Source organism: Schistocerca piceifrons, chromosome 7 (genome assembly GCF_021461385.2).
Source record: "Schistocerca piceifrons isolate TAMUIC-IGC-003096 chromosome 7, iqSchPice1.1, whole genome shotgun sequence".
Lineage (NCBI taxonomy): Eukaryota > Metazoa > Arthropoda > Insecta > Orthoptera > Acrididae > Schistocerca > Schistocerca piceifrons.
Window position 1 is genome coordinate 267,661,819 of NC_060144.1, and position 14,609 is coordinate 267,676,427.

A 14,609-nucleotide genomic window follows, 5' to 3' on the forward strand; every position below is an offset into this window, starting at 1 on the left:
TCGGGAAGAAAACAATAACTCGGAAAAATTTTGGTATGGTAAAATATTATTTGTCAGTTTGGAAAAAAATAAATTTGTATAAGAGTTCTGTTGGCAGTTCTGGATAGCACCCGAAGAGTTGTATTGAAAATGATGAAAACATTTTTGTGGCGATAATAGTTTATACAATAATTGTTTTAATCTTATACTTACTTTCTCTACGAAAGTAAAATTCGTAGAATAGTTCTGATGATAGTTCTGAATAGCACCCGCAGAGTTCTACCAAAAACTATAATAACGTTTTTTGTGACGATGACATTGTATGAGATAATTAATGTGGGACTCACTTTTGTCATGTAAAAGTAATACATTCGTACAAAAGGTCTGATTGCATTTCTTAATAGGACCTTAAGAGTTCTACCGAAAACTGTAATAACATTTTTTGTGGGGATAACAGTTAATAAGATAATATCATTTACAAGAGACCCTCTTGGTCTACGTTATAATAAATTGGCACAACCCTTTTGCTGACAATTCTGGATAGCACCGAAAGAGTTCTTTTAAAAACCCTCATAACATTTTTATGGTGCCAATAGATTATGAAATAGATTGTGTGTTCACTCTGCAGTGGGTGGGCGCCAGTGTGAAACATACTGGCAGATAAAAACTGTGTGCCGGACCCAGTCTCTAGCCCCAGGCTGTGACGAAGGAATATCGTCAAAACATCCTTTCTGCCAGGAGTGCTACTTCCGTAATTTTTGTAGGAAAACTTCTGCGAAATTGAGAACGCAGGAAATGAGGTACTGCTTGAAGTACAGCTATGAGGACGGATAGTAAATTCTCACTTTTATTTAGGAAAACCGAAAACCGAAAATCCGGATATATATTCTACTAAATACAAAAAGTGTAAATGTTCAGCACTGCACAAATGCCAGTACACCTTCTTAAGGCTGACTGTAGTAACTGTAGGTGGAAGCGTAGGATGTGCACGCTTAGAAGATTCAAGGAGAGAAGGCTTGTCAGTGCAAAACAGATGGCTGAGAGAGCAGATATATTCACACGCGCCAATAACCAGATGGTGTCACACCTATCGAGAAGCGCACCAGAGGTACAATGAGCTGTGGTGGAGTGCTGTTGGCGTGGTTACTATGCAACTTACTTAATGGGCACTAATACGCCGTTATATTAATGTAGAATACTTGAGAAACAATGTCATTCACACACTTTGAGTTCCTTAATCACTCAGTACTAGACTAAATTACCGGCCTAGTGATAAGCAGCCTATGTACCCCACCGACTGCATATCTTCGTGTTATAAGAAAAAAAGAGAAAAATGCCAAGGAACACAAAATATGAATCCGGATAAACCGGAAATCCGGATTAGTGAAGACGATATAAACGAGGTTCTTGTTTACATATTTCGAACTCCTTATTAACGTTAATACTATATCCCCTCAACATAATAACACCTCTATCAGTCATGTACTGAATTAGGATTTAAACATACTACTTAGTTCGTTTGTACAATATATTCATTTAAATATACTTACATTTCTATACATTGTAAAGGCTTTTGACTCTCGCTGTAGTGTAACTCATCAAACTTCCACACTTCCTTTCTAACTAGAACAAATGTTTGCAACAATATTAACGAAAAGAATTTCAAATTTATTCGTTAGACACAGCACATGTTTTTATGTATCCTGGCGTCTGGTGATGTTGCTACCTAACTTTCATCCATGAGGATCCTGGGCATATTTTTACCTGTTAGTGGGTCCTGGATGTCATGAGTGCTCAAAACAATTACTGTTTTACGTAATAAAATTCATCTGGTTCTTACTGATTCTAAAAATATACACTTCATGTTCAGTACCTCGCCATTTTCGTGCTTAAATATCATTTTATTTAATTTGGGCGTGCCGCATGGGATTAGCCGATTGGTCATAGGCGCTGCAGTCATGGACTGTGCGGCTGGTCCCGGCGGAGGTTCGAGCCCTTCCTCGGGCATAGGTGTGTGTGTTTGTCCATAGAATAATTTAGGTTAAGTAATGTGTAAGCTTAGGGACTGATGACCTTAGCAGATAAGTCCCATAAGATTCCACACTAATTTGAACATTTAATTTGGGCGCCACAGTTTCCGTAGAACCTCGTTAACGTAATATCTTCGAAGAACCTGTCGACTGTCGTATGTGCGGGAAAAATGATTACATCGCATAAAACCAAATCAGAATACGTTTCAACAGTTGCAATACGTTTTAATGGTGGAGTAAAATTGGTTCAAATGGCTCTCAACACTGTGGGACTTAACTTCTGAGGTCATCAGTCCCCTAGAACCTAGAACTACTTAAACCTAACTACCCTAAGGACATCACACTCATCCATGCCCGAGGCAGGATTCGAACCAGCGACCGGAGCGGGTCGCGTGGTTCCAGACTGTAGCGCCTGGAACCGGTCGGCCACTCCGGCCGGCCTGATGGAGTAAAGATTAAAAACAATGAGCAGAACAGGCATCAAAACTTGGAACAACATGAAAATTGTGCTGGTATAGGTGGACAGGCAACATGTCCCATAACTGAAAAAGCTGCTGAAAGCATGAAAAAGGAGGCCAGAATAACAAAGAAATTAAGCAAGACTAAATAAAATGAAAAGGACATGAGAAGTATCAACAAGATTACGGAGCAGGAATGGTTAGCAACGTCGTCATTGAGAAGAAAATAACATACAAATCTTTAGTTTCAATTTTCTGTAATCAACGTGTTTGTATACAGAGATACCATTACCAGTATCTCATTCACTATTAAAGCTATAGCAACAAAGCTATGGATGAATAATAATATAGTTCTTGCCTACACACTGAACCACATTATTCAACAATGGATTAAATATTTTAAGCTGCAGTATGTCATATTGTGTTCTTAAATTATTAGGAGAAAAAAGTGACTCTTAAATACTTTTTTTTTTAAATAATCAAAACATGAAACTGGTAAATATTACTGGTTTGCTGTTTCAACAAGGTAATAATTCAAAGAATAAAATTTTTTTTGTTATCTTTTATTTGGAATAGCGTGTAAGTACATTGAACCTAAAATAACAATGAAGTGTAATTCAGTATGTAAGAGAAACATCAATATTCACTGCACAATGTATTCCATAGATTTACAATGTATTTCACCTAGAGCTCACAATATACCAATTCTTTTGTTGTGGGTTGGCAGGAGAGCCAACACTGGGTTACAAGAGGAAGCCGAAAGGCACGCGTTTTAGCTCACGCAGGCTGGCGTGAGGTCTGGAACATTTCATGGAAATTAGAATTTAGAAAAATGGACGTAGCTGTTGGAATACTTAACTTTAATCCATAAATGGTGAACGTCGGTCCTGACGGTACATTATTAGAGCATCAATAGTAACTGGTACTGGCGCCTTGCTAGGTCATAGCAAATGACGTAGCTGAAGGCTATGCTAACTATTGTCTCGGCAAATGATAGGTAAGACAGAAAGATGTCAAGTTCTACGAGAGGTCAGGATTGAAACAAATCTTCAGTTTAGGAAAGAAATTAAACAGCACAATTCTAGCACATTTGATCACCAATCACAGCTATCAATTATAAATTTTCACCAATCACCAGAAATTTTATCTCCACCAAGTTGTATCTCAGTCCTAGGTAATTGCATTGATGAATTAAAATCACCCAACCCAGTTGACATAATCTGCCTCTCTGAACACCATGTGATCACTGGTATAGGAACTAGGCCTAAGCACAATGAGAAACTGCAAATGTTAGAATAAGGAAAGGTTCTCATAAAAGTATAATTAAAAATAATGTAAGTATATTTCATCAAAATATTGGGAGTTTAAAGAATAAAGTAGATGAGCTTCTGGTTCGTTTAGAAGATTTAGAAGCTGAGAATGAAATAGATATACTATGCCTGTCTGAGCATCACATTGTTACTGATATGGATAAGGTAAATGTAAGTGGATATAAGCTCTCTGCACATGTAATGAGAGAAAATATGGAGAAAGGAGGAGTTGCCATACATGTCAAAAGTTATCACTGTGCAAAGAGTATAGAAACAAAAAAGTTTTGTGTAGAGAAGCATATAGAAGCATGTGCATGTGAGCTTAAATTAAATAAAGGCACATTTATAATTGTAACTGTATATAGGTCCCCATCAGGAAATTTTCATCTATTTCTGAAAAATTTATACTCCTTGTTGTGCTATCTGTCAGACAGGGGGAAGCAAATTATTATTTGTGGGGACTTCAATGTAGATTCTCTGAAAGAGGGTAATAGGAAAAATGACCTTGAAGTATTGCTCGGTTCTTTCAATTTGACACCCGTTATTGATTTTCCTACTCGGGTGGTAAAGGATAGCAGCTCACTGATAGATAACTTCTTTATAGACCAAGATAAGTTTAACCAGATAAATGCTCAGCCTGTTGAGAATGATCTTTCTGATCATGGTGCACCGCTAGTTACAATATATGACATAGCTCCATTCACCAATACTAAACAGTCCTCCAAAATAGTACGTTCAGTCAATGATTTAACAATTGCAAATTTCAGGGGAAGCCTACAGCAGTTATACTGAGATGAGGTGTACTGTGAACCTGATGCCAATTTAAAATATAATTTATTTCATGACATTTTTGTAAATGCATTTGAAAACTGCTTCCCCAAGAAAATAGTTAAATATACTCATAAGAAACCTTGTAACAAACCATGGCTTACTAGGGGTATAAAAATATCTTGTAACCGGAAAAGGGAAATGTATCTGACAGCAAGAAAGAGTAGTGACCCAGAAACTATCAAAAATTATAAAAACTACTGTGGTATATTAAGAAAAGTTATTAAAAAATCCAGGAGTATGTGATCATGTCTGAAATCAGCAACTCTGATAATAAAATTAAAACAATTTGGAATATTATTAAAAGAGAAACAGGTCAACCAAGAGCAGAGGAAGACAGTATTACCATCAAATTCAATGAAAACTTTACGAACAAAAAGTCAGAAGTTGAAAATATTTTTAATAATCATTTTCTAAATGTTGTGGATATAGTAGGATCCAGGTGTTCATTAGAAGATGCTAGGCTGTTAATGGAAGAGGCCATACCTGTGCAATTTGATACAATTGAAATCTCACCCACTTCTCCCTCTGAAATTAGGAAAATAATAAACTTGCTTAAAAGCAAAAACTCACATGGAATTCATGGCATTTCCAACAAAATACTAAAAGCTTGTTCTCAACAGATAAGTAAGATTCTCAGCCACCTGTGTAATAGCTCTCTGGAACAGGTCATTTTCCCTGATAGACTGAAATATGCTATTGTTATACCTTTGCATAAAAAGGGGGATAGATCTGATGTCAACAATTACCGTCCAATCTCCCTTCTAACAGCTTTATCCAAAATTTTTGAGAAAGTAATGTATTCAAGAGTAGCTTCACATATCTGTAAAAATGAAGTACTAACAAAATGTCAGTTTGGTTTCCAGAAAGGTTTTTCAACAGAAAATGCCATATATGCTTTCACCAGTCAAATTTTGAATGATCTGAATAACCGAACACCACCCATTGGGATTTTTTGTGATCTCTCAAAGGCTTTTGATTGTAATCATGAAATTCTGCTCGACAAGCTCAAGTATTGTGGCATGAGTGGGACAGTGCACAAATGGTTTAATTCGTGCCTAACTGGAAGAGTGCAGAAAGTTGAAATAAGTAGTTCTCGTAACATGCAAAGATCAGCACGTTCCTCAAACTGGGGAACTATCAAGAATGGGGTTCCACAAGGGTCAGTCTTGGGTCCTTTGTTGTTCTTCTTATATATTAACGACTTGCCATTCTATATTCATGAAGAGGCAAAGTTAGATCTCTTTGCTGATGATACAAGTACAGTAATCACACCTGACAAACAAGAATTAACTGATGAAAATGTCAATACTGTCTTTCAGAAAATTACAAAGTGGTTCCTTGTAAACGGACTCTCACTGAATTTTGATGAGACACAGTACATACAGTTCCGTACAGGGAATGGTATGACACCATTAATAAATATAGACCTTAATCAGAAGCATATAGCTAAGGTAGAATACTCCAAATATTTAGGTGTGTCCATTGATGAGAGATTAAATTGGAAGAAACACATTGATGATCTGCTGAAACGTTTGAGTTCAGCTACTTATGCAATAAGGGTCATTGCAAATTTTGGTGATAAACATCTTAGTAAATTAGCTTACTACACCTATTTTCACTCATTGCTTTCATATGGCGTCATATTTTGGGGGAATTCATCACTGAGGAATAAAGTATTTATTGCACAAAAGCGTGTAATCAGAATAATAGCTGGAGTCCACCCAAGATCATCCTGCAGACATTTATTTAAGGATCTAGGGATATTCACAGTAGCTTCTCAGTATATATACTCTCTTATGAAATTTGTTATTAACAACCAAACCCAATTCAAAAGTAATAGCAGTGTGCATAACTACAATACTAGGAGAAAGGATGATCTTCACTATTCAAGATTAAATCTAACTTTCGCACAGAAAGGGGTGAATTATGCCGGCACTAAAGTCTTTGGTCACTTACCAAATAGTATCAAAAGTCTGACAGGTAACCAACAAGTATTTAAGAAGAAATTAAAAGAATTTCTGAATGACAACTCCTTCTACTCCATAGAGGAATTTTTAGATATAAATTAAGAAAAAAATATTTAAAAAATAAAAAATGAAGAAAAAGAAAAAACACAAAAAAATAAAGTTGTTATATTGAATTAAGTATGTTGTTAAATTAACCTAATTATGTCATGTATGAGAAATTTCGACTCGTCCCACATCACTACGAAATATCGTATTCATGATCCATGGAACTAGTATTAATCTAATCTAATCTCCAATCTGAGAGCGTATTTTGTCAGTGAACCATCGCTAGCAAAGTCGGTTGTACAACTGGGGCGTGTGCTAGGAAGTCTCTCTAGACCTGTCGTGTGGCGGCGCTCGTTCTGCAATCACTGATAGTGGCAACACGCGGGTCCGACGTATACTAACGGACCGCGGCCGATTTCAAGGCTACCACCTAGCAAGTGTGGTGCCTGGCGGTGACACCACATCTTTGATAATAGTTTCACTCCTGAATCTATTGACAGCCTTGTATTATTAAATTTCAAAGAACCAGTAAAAACCACAGGCCGTGATGTACAGGTCCACTTAACAGCTCTTCTTCATGATACACTAAAACCTAGAAGGAAATACATATGTAGGGAATTCAGTAATAAATAAGCATAGAATTTATGAGGTGTAAAACAACTAAGAAAAATAAGTACAAAAATATATACGTGAAATTTAGGGCATAAAATGCGCTTATTCTAGTAACTAAAACAGGAGGGCTGTGGTTAGAGAAACAAAGATACTAAGAATTAACATAAGAGCTGTATTTGTAATATTTAGATATCAACTTTTAGCAATTGTTTACATTATAAAGCAAAGTTTCTATGTATGCACTACTTGTTTCGTCTCGTAGGTATTGTAGCTGCCATTTCAAAATTTTCCTGTCTTGACATACATGAACACGTGTGGAAAATTATCATTTCTTTTGAAACTCTCTGTACATCTTTATAAAGGTCATCGTACTGCTTCCAGTAGGTTCCATCGAAGACATATGCTGTGTAGTGTTTGATGGAGCTATTATAATGAATGGCACCAACGAGAGTGTACTCTTGATTGTTGACTACGATTTCTTTTGTCATCGTTTGCAACACACATATCTTCGTTTGATTCGGAGGAAACAGATCTTCAGTTAGTGGACAAGTTGTTGTACTAGTATCCATCATCAAGTAGCATCCGAATTTCTTTTCTTCGACTGCTTCTCCTTTACATTTCTTGCATTTTATGATAGTCTTTAGACCCCCATTTGTTGCATCTACAGCCTCTTGCATGAAATTATAACCAAGTCAGAAAAGCACATACGTATCAACGGAAATATAATGTAGTTTCACATAGCGTGAGTTTAGGCACGTCAGGCACGATACCTTTTTGTTGCAAATCGGGATATCTTTTAATATTGTCGTATAATTCCCCAACATTCGACCCTGCATACAGAGACAACATTTTTCGAGAGATTACTCCTTTTTTTAGGAACGGTATCACATATAAAATATCAAATCTCTGCTTAAAATGCTAGGACTTTATAATTTTTTTGTCCAAAACATCCAAAGCCAGATCCAAAAATGGATGGCGCACCATTTGAATGGTACTTTTGAAATCATCACTGAGTGATATTGCTAGCATGAATAAGGTCATCAAAGAATCGAAACCGCACATTCTCTTCAAGTTGTAGGTAGCAGATTTGAATTTGCTTGAGGACCCATTTAGGAAAAGTGGCAAATTAATGTCTATGAATTTCTTAGTCGAATTCCAGTTTGGGCAATCATCTAATTAGGTTTTCTTGCTCTTAGTTTGCATGCTCTATGTGACAATGGTTTCATTTTGAAGCTTTTTCAGCATTGGACTCTCCTCCATTTCATTGTTACAGGTCTCTCAGTTTTCTTCTGTTTTCGAACCACAGGATGAAATTTCCGTGACATCCCTGGTGAAGTATGATTTTCGATAGTCTTTTGTGGAATGAAATACCTCTTTAGAGTCCAAATTCGGCAGTAAATTATTATCTGAAGAGCGCTGAAAACACACACTATCACTCTTGACTGAGAGACTATTGTTCTCCGAATTCATAACAAGTGAGCTCGAAGTATTCAAAACTACTAAAAATTTTGTTTAACACTGTCTCATTGTCATCATCGTGTTGGGTCTCACTTCGTAAGGTATTGTTCAGTGTGCTCTCAGAATTAGCAAGGATCTGATTGCTTTTGGGGTTTGTTACCTTCAGCTTCTTATTTTTTCCTCTCCAGTTTTCTTCTTCATGGTAAGGCAATGATGCTTCAGTTGGTTTGTGCTTCACAGCTTGCTTTGAATCTTGTTTTTTTCATCAAAAGTGGCGCTAACAGTTTTGTTTCCTCACGCAGCCACTTCAAATGTTGAAAAATGAATTTGTGTACTCGTAAAGGCAGCTTGTCAAAGCACACTGTCTCTAATTTTGAAAATTGTCCTTCAGTCGCTGCTGACGAACGAATAGATAAAGGAATATGGAAAGAAGGATACATCAAAGCTGTCCACAGCGGTATATAGTACATCAACTCTTTCAGCATCTCTGCAGCATTAGGAATGTTGTACGGAAACACATCAAAGAGATTGTCATCCTTAGTCTGATTTGCGATGGCTTCTGCTTCATTGTATATCAATCCACGCGTTTGCAGTAGATTCCTTAGAGTTCAAAACTGATTCCAAGAGATAGTCATCATTGTTTTCAATATCATCAGTTTTCTTGTCATCATTTTTCTCTTCGTCAATATATAAGTGACGTGGACCAACTCTGATAATGTTATCAAGGTGGCGCTGATGTTCATTAATGAATATTCTTGACCGCACTCATCAATACCAAGATGACACTCAACGCAACAACCAAAAGAGAGTGCAAAGCAATTTCTATATCACGAAAATCTGTCATTATGTAAATATGGGCCAAAACTCGAAGATAAAGTTGTTTGACTTGTGATTTACCTCTTGAGAAGCATTTCCATCTCGAAATCATGACCATAAAATGCTATAAATCTATTCTCAAACAACACGAGTGTAGAATTACTGTTTCATGTAAAACATTGTGACTATAGCACCTATTCAAATAATCTGTTAACTCCGAGCAATTGGCTATTACTCTAGAAATAGCCACCAACAAAACCTTACCAAAATCAGTTATCATGATTTTTGGTTTGTGAGCTTCAGATCTGACGATTTCCATAAAGAAAAATGACAAGAATGATGCGTCATGCCTAGAGGATATCATTTGATAAGTTGGGCAACTGACTGATGATCGATTGACGATATTTGGATCTTTACTAGAGACAGTTACTTGTACTGATACAGGTATATGTACTTTGACTTAATTTCCACACAGTCAGCCCTGTGTGACAGATCCCCAAATCGTGAAATAACTCGAAATGCAACGCCACCTGTAGCATCTACTGAATCGTATACACTGCTATTGATTTGATGACAATATTTGTGCAACTGACTTTGATCTTTCAGCCAATATACACTCCTGGAAATGGAAAAAAGAACACATTGACACCGGTGTGTCAGACCCACCATACTTGCTCTGGACACTGCGAGAGGGCTGTACAAGCAATGATCACACGCACGGCACAGCAGACACACCAGGAACCGCGGTGTTGGCCGTCGAATGGCGCTAGCTGCGCAGCATTTGTGCACCGCCGCCGTCAGTGTCAGCCAGTTTGCCGTGGCATACGGAGCACCATCGCAGTCTTTAACACTGGTAGCATGCCGTGACAGCGTGGACGTGAACAGTATGTGCAGTTGACGGACTTTGAGCGAGGGCGTACAGTGGGCATGCGGGAGGCCGGGTGGACGTACCGCCGAATTGCTCAACACGTGGGGCGTGAGGTCTCCACAGTACATCAATGTTGTCGCCAGTGGTCGGCGGAAGGTGCACGTGCCCGTCGACCTGGGACCGGACCGCAGCGACGCACGGATGCACGCCAAGACCGTAGGATCCTACGCAGTGCCGTAGGGGACCGCACCGCCACTTCCCAGCAAATTTGGGACACTGTTGCTCCTGGAGTATCGGCGAGGACCATTCGCAACCGTCTCCATGAAGCTGGGCTACGGTCCCGCACACCGTTAGGCCGTCTTCCGCTCACGCCCCAACATCGTGCAGCCCGCCTCCAGTGGTGTCGCGACAGGCGTGAATGGAGGGACGAATGGAGACGTGTCGTCTTCAGCGATGAGAGTCGCTTCTGCCTTGGTGCCAATGATGGTCGTATGCGTGTTTGGCGCCGTGCAGGTGAGCGCCACAATCAGGACTGCATACTACCGAGGCACACAGCGCCAACACCCGGCATAATGGTGTGGGGAGCGATCTCCTACACTGGCCGTACACCACTGGTGATCGTCGAGGGGACACTGAATAGTGCACGGTACATCCAAACCGTCATCGAACCCATCGTTCTACCATTCCTAGACCGGCAAGGGAACTTGCTGTTCCAACAGGACAATGCACGTCCGCATGTATCCCGTGCCACCCAACGTGCTCTAGAAGGTGTAAGTCAACTACCCTGGCCAGCAAGATCTCCGGATCTGTCCCCCATTGAGCATGTTTGGGACTGGATGAAGCGTCGTCTCACGCGGTCTGCACGTCCAGCACGAACGCTGGTCCAACTGAGGCGCCAGGTGGAAATGGCATGGCAAGCCGTTCCACAGGACTACATCCAGCATCTCTACGATCGTCTCCATGGGAGAATAGCAGCCTGCATTGCTGCGAAAGGTGGATATACACTGTACTAGTGCCGACATTGTGCATGCTCTGTTGCCTGTGTCTATGTGCTTGTGGTTCTGTCAGCGTGATCATGTGATGTATCTGACCCCAGGAATGTGTCAATAAAGTTTCCCCTTCCTGGGACAAAGAATTCACGGTGTTCTTATTTCTATTTCCAGGAGTGTATAAAGAAGAATAGGTCCAATCCGATTGCGTGAATTACGTCCCGATGGGTCGTATGTTTTGCGATTTGCAGGTTTTCTACAGGCTTACTAGTTGTTACACCAAATCGTTTGTCCCTTTCCTCTTCTTTTGCCTTTCTCAAGACATCAGCATTTGGTAAATTTGGAGGAATCATGTCTCCGAAAGACGTATTTTTCGCTTCATAATTTCGTAAAAGAGCTGGAGGCATCCTGTTATCAACCAATGTAGCAGCTACCTGTTGTCTTCTCGTGCCACGAAGTTGTCTTCTTTTCAGGTGATTTCTATCGTCTGAAAAGTTTGAAAGTCTGCAGTTCAGAATAATATCATTGTCATTTTTTGACCTCTTCAGAGCAATCCCTTCGAAAGTGGCTCCGCATTCTGTACATCTTCCTTTTATCTTCAAGAAGTACTTTGAACTTGAACTTTCACACACTTTCGCGTATGTGAAAGAAAAGGCACATGAAATTTTGTGATGTTCATAAATTTTATCAACCATAAAATTGGTCCATTTTTCCTATTTCAAGTCTTGAAGGCTTTCCAAGTTTCCTCTTTGTTGGTTTTATGGTAGACCATTTTTCTGCTGAGAGTAGTAAGTCGAATTGCTTTGTCATGTCCTTGTTGCACGAAGAACCAAAAACATTCCACGACTCATCTTGGCTGTCGTCGTCTTTTTCTTCAACGAAACATTCCAGCCTGAAAGTGTTTGTAACAAAAGTAAGCAGATCATGACGATCTTCTTTAATTGTTGTGTAAATATGTTTTGAAGACATTTTTGTGCCGATGTCGGGCATGGCATCGGAGAGTTTTATGAAGGCTGGATGAGACGGAGTGAATTGAATGCCTCTATCATCGATTACTTTAAATTCCTCCATGCTGAGAAGACGTTTCAATTTTGATAGATTGTACATTTTTATGGGTATTACGGTTCATATATATCACTTACACAACAGCACTGACTGCACAACAGGCACCGACTGCACAAGAGCTATGACTGAACGAGCATAATGATTATTCGCATGGGAGTGAGTAGTATTGTTACGTTTAGTCATTAGGGGCAGATCAAGGAGTGAAATGCAGCGCTGGCGGGCGCCTTCACACGACGCGGCGCGCGTCACCCAAAAAGTGCAGCTGTTATTGTCATTAGCTTTCATGCTACCGCGAGAAGCTTTGATGCTACATCTATTGTAACTGCTACGCTGACGACATTTGCCGATTGTTTCCAGATGCAGTGCCACGACTTTTGCATTGTTGCTGTTCTTTGTTTATTATTTTTTGGTCTTGAGATGTCTCAGGGACGTATCATAGTTGTCATTATCCTTCCATCGGGCGCAGCTGTTTAGATTGATACATGTCGAAATTTTCTGTAAATTACTTTTCAACAATTTGCAGTTTTGGCGCCTTCTCGTTAATAGCTTCCCTTCTCCGCATGCTTTTCATTCTTGTGTGATTCTGTAAATCACTTGTCAACAGTTGGCAGCCCTGGCGCCTTCTCGTAATAGCTTCCTTTCTGTGTGTGCCTTTCATTGTTCTATGATTCAGTATCGACGCTAATGCTCTCTTGATGAGATATGAGCCGATTCCTCGTTTTATCCACTGTGCCCTTTCGTATTTCATTTCAGCAATTAATTTATTTGTTTATCAACGTAGTAAGTAGTACAAAGCTAATCCAGAATGTAAAATGCACTTAAATTCTGTTTGAACTGTATAATCATCAGAGTCCGCTGCCTGAACGTCAAATATAAACTGCGTCTAGTTGCGTTATTTTATAGGAATTTTATTATTTGAAGTGGGATGTACTATATCATGTTGAAAAAATACAAAGCATATAATTCGAAGAGGATAATATTATTCGAAATTTACCTGGACCAATAGGCGCAGCCAAAGCAGCCTTTGTGATGCTGTAATTGCCTCATAGATGACGATATTTGTCTATTGTAGTTTTGTATTCCAATCAGCATTTGGAGAACATCAAAGCTTCATTTCAGCGCGAGAGAGGGGTAAAATGAATAGATGTTATTGAATTGAAAGCCTTCATCAGTCTCTTGTTTTTAATTGTTGTTAACAAAAGTAACAGATAAAGCCTGGAAGAGCTGTGTGGAACTGATGGGGATGGCATTGAAAAATTTCACCTCGCAAATGAACATAAAACGTTTCAAATTTGTTGTGGAGTGCCTTAGATTTTACAGTCGCGCTATTCGTGATAGAAGGAGACAATCAGACAAGCTAACAGCAGTTCGGGAAATATTTACTGTGTTTGTACGCAACTACCAGAAATCCTATACCCTTGGAGAAAATGTTACTGTAGACAAAAAGCTGGAATCATTCCGTAGAAAACAGTTTTCGCCAATATGTACCTATCAAAACAAAGAAGTATGGATTTAAAATCTATGCTTTTGTGGAGTCTTAAGTATTTTACCTGTACAATTTGGAAATATACGCTGTGTTGCAACCAGAAGGATTTACCAATTAAGCAATAAACATTTTGATGTTGTTCTGTGACTGTGTAAACCTATATATCAGTCAGGTTGAAATGTGAAAGCGGACAACTGGCTTACTAGTATTGGAATGATAATAAAGCTATGAAGGGAGAATTTTTCTTTTGTTGGCACGATGAAGAAATACAAGCGTGAGATTTCTCTAGAGTTTGCTATCAGTAAAATATGGGCTGCCCACAGTTTCTTTTTTGGCTTCCACAAGACTGAACTCTAGTTTCAACCATACCTAAAATGGGGAAGTGTGTGATCCTGGCATCACGTTTGCATGAAGATAATTCGATAGATGCTGACACTGTAGATAAACGGAAGCCATCCATCGTCAATTTTACAATTGCGGTAAGTGTGGTATTTTCACAGCGGATAAGCTGAATGCATTGTACAACGCTGCAAGAAATGTGCGCTGCTGGTCAATGGTTATATTTTTGTAATGATCAGTACGGTTGGAATCTATGCACAAGTGATTTATTGTGGCAACAGTAAGAACTGTATCGTAACGAATGGGTTCCTGAATCAGCTATGTTATACATTGTTGTTTTCTTCGCTATATTCTGC